Raw genomic sequence first — 5,558 nt, 5'->3', positions numbered from 1 at the left:
GTCCCAGTGGGGTTTCAGAAGGGAACTGGGGGTGAATGCGTATGTTCAAGTCTTGGACTCTTACAGGATGCTTCCTTCACATGCTTTCTGTAGCCTTAGCAGCACATGTCCTGAAGCTTCCAAGGGAGGCTGGCTTCTGTAAGGACACTCTTCCTGGCCAGAGAGCCCTTCATGTTAGGAAGTAAGTCTAGGCATAAGGAATTCTCCTTCCAAGGGGATGCCCGCGGTGCTCGGTTTCCACAGCTCACATCCAACACCTTTCCTGAACCCTCAGCTCCGAATATGCCTCCCCAGGAGACTGGTGCCTCAACCCCTTCCCTCAAAGGGAGCTTCCTCCTAGTAATGAAATAGGATGCTGGGGGCTGTGAGCATTCACAGTAGAGCAGGTCACTCCCGGCCCTGGAGAAGCAAGAGTGTCTGGACACTGGCTTGGTCTCTCTGTGCTGTGGTCCAGCAGGCATGGCATGTCCCCCCAGGGTGCTAGTCTCTGCCTCTGGGCTGGGGTCGACACGGAGCAGGAAGCAGTCCAGTTCAGGGAGGGCAAAGGTGGCTCATGAAAGCATCATGTTTGGTGTTGGCTTGACTTCCCCGTCATGTCCGTGGAAGCTCAATTACGAGCGTGTAAATAGTTCCTTAAAAAATCATGTATATGCTTTCACATCATGACTGGAGAGAGAGAGCTCGGCAGCCTGAAGTTCACCAGAGGGCTTGCGGCAGCCACCACCGACTTGCCCCGGGCTGTTTTCTGCAGTGACCTAAGTAGGTCGGTAGAGAAGCAAGGAATCTATGGGACATAAATTCCATAATTTTCATTTGAAAAGCTGTAGAGAGTCTTTAAAAACCACCATGTAACTTACATGAAATAAAATAAAACTCACCTATCTTAAGTGTACAGCGCAGTGAGATTTGCAACAACTGTGTGTGGTCAGCTATGTTCAAGGTACAGGATGTTTGCATCCCTGGAAAGCACCCCTGTGCCTCTTGGGGGTCTCCCTGTGCTCTCTTCTCCTGTCCTCCACCCTCAGGCAACCGCTGACTGTTCTCCATCACTGGAGCTTGCCTTTTCTAGATAAACAGATCATATAATTATACAGTCTGGCTTTTCTCATTTAGTGTAACGTTACTGTGTATCAGAAATGTGTTCCTTTTTATCTCTGGCTAGTATTTCACTCTATAGATGTATCACAATTTGTTTTTCCTTGCATCAGTTGATAGACTTTGGAGTTGTTTCCAATTTCCGGAGATTATGAATAAAGCTGCCACAAACATTTGAATACGTTTCTCTGTGTGTTCATATGTTTCCTTTCTCTTGCACAAATACCTGGGAGCAGACTTGCTGGGGTAAGTGTCCCTCACGCTTTATAAGAGAACTACATAATTATACAAGGTGTCTAGATGATACACGTGGCTATCCACATTTAAACTAATTAAAATTAAATAAGAGTGAAAGGTCAGTTCCTCAGTTGCAGTAACTAGGTGGCAAAGTGCCCAGGAGCCACATGTGACTAGTGGTCACCGTACGGGGTAGCGCAGACAGGGAATATTTCCACCATCGCTGGACAGCACGGGCATCGAACTTCAAACCTTGAGTTTCAGAATAGAAAGTTTCTCATTGACTTGGACAAAAGGATTCTTAAAGGGCGGGGGTAGTCTTTCTCACCGTGGTTTACATAAACAGTAACATCCTTGCCAAATCTACTGACAAGTGGCACATTCCCATCTTGTACTCATTTTGCAGAACCAATCTGTGGAGCAGTCCAAGGACCAAAGAGTCCAACAGCCTGAAGAAGTTATTGTTAATGCTGGAGCAGCCGGCTGTCCTTTTGGGGCAGCCACCCACGAGGACCCCCAGTCCTCCCAGCCTCGGCAAAGTCCTGTAAACAGCTGCGAGACCCAGGGACCCTATGGAATGGAGAGGGGGCTCTGCTCATAGCTGGGAGGATACTAGAGGCTCTGTGACAGGTAATGTCATAACGGATGGGAATCACGATCTGGCCTCTTCTTTCATCGCTCTTTAAAACAACGGCATGAAACCCAACTGATAGAACGTAGGTCACTGGTCAGCCTTGACACTCGAGGTTTCAAGTTCCAGCATCCTTAAAGAGCCTGGGATTTAACAAATAGAGTTGTTTTTTCTGACCACAGCCCCAATAGGTTTGTTTCACCTTGGCTTTTCCATATGAAGTTCTGATTTCCTGGCAGCTGGGGCTAATGGTGGGGAATCTAGACGCGGGACAATCAGGGGCATTGACTGTGGGCATGGCTCCGTCCCTTGTGTGTGGTCTTTCTCAGAGCAGGGAAGGAACATCACAGAAGAAGGGGGTTTTGTTACCTCTGGGGCAATGTTGCATTTTGTGAAAGAAAGTATTTTAACCACCAGTTTGAACAAAGCTGGCAAAACAATAGTCCTTCTTGTGGTCTTAGCCATTAATCTCCTTTTATGTAGGCGGGGAAATCAGATGCTTCGATGATGTCATCATTCAGCTAGGAACAGAACCAATGGAACCAAAGGACACCATTGTTTCCCTGACAGGGTGGTTCAAGAGGAAGCTGCGCTTGCGTTTTCTTTTCCAGAAAGAAGAGGGCACATCTGCAGCTGACCACCAATAAACATGGCTGGAATTTTAACATTGGGAGAATTTGCCGGAATGTCTGTCTTTGTGAAAGTGATTCAACCTTTCCAAAGAGGCTCCCCCATCTGTCGTCTGCTTTCTTTTCATCCCCAGATAAAAAGAGCTCTTTTTTTTTTTTTATGGTAAGTCTGGTGGAATGTTTTTTTTCCCCCCTTCCCTCTATTGTTCCTTTCTCTTTTCAACTTTGGCAGACAAAGTCATGTAGGGCAATAAAGCAATAAAGTTATCTTATGAAAGGTGGACAACATTAGCAAGAGGAAAATGTGTTGTCTGCAGATACTTTGCGTGAAGAAGCTGAATGGCATAACAAGCCTGTTCTTGGGAGGAGCATGAAGGCTTGGCGCTGCCCTTCCAGGATGAGTCTGAGAAATTGAAATCTCCATGGCCTTGTGAGGAAGGCTCTCTGGGGAGAAGGGAGGGAAAGAGAAGACAGATGGGATAGGAAAAGGGAAGGGTACCAGACCCGACAGAGAGAGGACTCCTGGACACCTGTCAGGATTTCACTTTGCGTACAATGCCGTTCACAAAATGGGCCACTAGTGTGACTATGGTCTGTTTCTACAAGCCCTTGCTGAGACTGAAGGGCACACCACCAGGATAACAGCTGATTTCAGTAGATGGATTACAAAAATGACCCCAATTTTCCACTCCTTCTTATATTCATGCCTTTTGCAATGTAGCTTTACATTCTTTCCGTCAAGAGTTGGAGTATGTTTCCTCATCCCTTGAATCCAGACTGGTGTTGGACTTGCTTTAGCCAACAAATGTGGTGCAAGTGTCTGAACCTAGGCTTCAAGATGTTTCATGCTCTTCTGCTCTTTCTCTTGGACCCCTGCCTCCACTGTGAGAACAAGCCCGGGCTAACCAGCTGGAGAATGAGCTCCACATGGAACAGAGCTGAGTCTTCTTAGCTGACACCTTCCTAGACCAGCTAGCCTCCAGCCAGCTTGCAGACGTACACTCAAGCTGAGCCTGGCCAGGCAAACCACAGGTTTATAAGAAGTAACACATGATTGGGGCACCTGAGTGGTGCACTCGGTTAAGTGTCCAACTCTTGATTTTAGCTCAGGTCATGATCTCAGAGTCGTGAGATCAAGTCCCATGTTGGGCTCCACGCTCACTGTAGAGTCTGCTGGAGATTCTCTCTCCCTCACCATCTGCCCTTCCTTCACTTTCTCTCTCTCTCTCTCTCATTCCCTAAAATAAATAAATGAATCTGTAAAAAAAAAAAAAAAAAGAAAAGAAAAAGAAGTAACACATGATTGCTTTTTTAAGCCACTATGTTTTGGGGTGGCTTGCTACACAGCAATAACATAGAAACTCTTAGATAACTCTTTAGAAACTGAGAATCACAGAGGGCAAAGAGATGACAGATGACATAAAATCATAATAAAATCCAAACAACAGTTAGCACCGGCTTGTGCATGAGCGGTGGTTACTGATGAAGCAGAACCCTGCAATGAGCTTTCCTCCCAGCTGGTGCAAGGGACATGAAGCATCCCAATCAAACTTCCTCTGGAGCGCCTTCTCTAGATCCCTCGGCTCAGTCAGCTCCCAACCAAAAGCCTGCATTCAGCACCCACGGGCAAGCCCCACTGCGGAAGCGAGCCATCTCTGACCTCATGTTCCATAGCCAGTCATCTGCGAGCTGGAAACTTAGAGTTACTGTAAGAATGATATCCGTTCTGTCCCATTCCTGTGTTCAAGATATCAAAGCAAGGATGCGGTTGGGTCCTTCGGTGTGAAATTCCTGATTTCCCTGGGTCTTCAGGTAGGAACTGTGATCAACCGTGCTGACAACACACGAGCCAAAAATCTGTATATCATCTCTGTGAAGGGGATCAAGGGACGACTGAACAGACTTCCTGTTGCTGGAATGGGTGACATGGTGATGGCCATGCAGCTCAGAAAGAAGGTACCTCCAGCAGTGGGAATTCAACCCCAAAAGTCAGACTGGAGAAAAGATGGTGTGTTTCCCTATTTGAAGATAATGCAGGGGTCATGGTAAACAAAAAGGTGAAAGGTTCTGCTATCTCAGGACCAGTTGCAAAGAAGTGTGCAGACTTGTAGCCCAGGATTGCATCCAGTGCTGGCAGCATTGCTGGATAATTTGGTGCATTTGTTAAAAAAAAAAAATTAAAAATTATTTGTGAGGCGCCTGGGTTGCTCAGTCGGTTGGGCGTCCGACTCTTGATTTCGGCTCTCACCATGACCTCAGAGCCCTGAGATCCAGCTCCGCGTTGGGCTCTGTGCTCAGAGCAAAGTCTGCTTGAGATTCTCTCTCTCCCTCTGCCTCTGTCCCTTCCCCTGCTTGCATACACACTCTCTCTCTCTCTAAAATAAAGAAATAAATCTTTAAAAAAATTATTTGCTCCCCCCCAATAATGATACTTACTTATTGAAGCAGAGGCAGACTAAAATCCCCTCACTTAGAGAAAAGAGCTGTTCACATATTGGTGGACATCCGTTAAACACGGCAGTGTGCACACAAACACACTCATACGACTCTCACAAATGGGCTCCTATAATATAAATGTAGGCTTATTGCTTTTCTAAAACGACAAGCTATCCTATGCCCTTTGTAGATCATTCAAATAACAATTTAACAATTCTTTTTAAACTAATTTTAAAAATTAGGGGGCATCTAAATTGGGATAGGAAAGCCCTCCCTCCCCATAACTGCCCATGACAGGCTTGCAAATCTCTTTCCACTCCTCTATCATAACATTACCTCTTTGTAAGTTGACTTCATGTCCTGTGTTCTAGAACACTGATTTGTTTTTCAGTGATGTCTGTTTCATTATCCAATCCTTCTGCTGTGGTTCTCGTTTTGATATTAGCAGTTTGTGTTGTTTATTGTTTTTAATTTCCAAGAACTCTTTGTCGGATTGATTGTTTTCATAGCAGCCTGTCCTTGTTTAATGA

At 45.9% G+C, this 5,558-nt stretch overlaps 1 pseudogene; it reads left to right on the top strand.

Moving 5' to 3' along the window:
- Positions 1 to 3,014: 3,014 nt before the first annotated feature.
- LOC145720723 (large ribosomal subunit protein uL14 pseudogene) lies at positions 3,015 to 4,742 on the top strand (annotated as a pseudogene).
- The last annotated feature ends 816 nt before the right edge of the window (positions 4,743 to 5,558 follow it).

The sequence above is a fragment of the Leptonychotes weddellii genome, chromosome 3 (genome assembly GCF_054177405.1).
Source record: "Leptonychotes weddellii isolate Sample4059 chromosome 3, ASM5417740v2, whole genome shotgun sequence".
Classification (NCBI taxonomy): Eukaryota; Metazoa; Chordata; class Mammalia; order Carnivora; family Phocidae; genus Leptonychotes; species Leptonychotes weddellii.
This window is presented reverse-complemented; position numbering and strand designations above follow the sequence as displayed.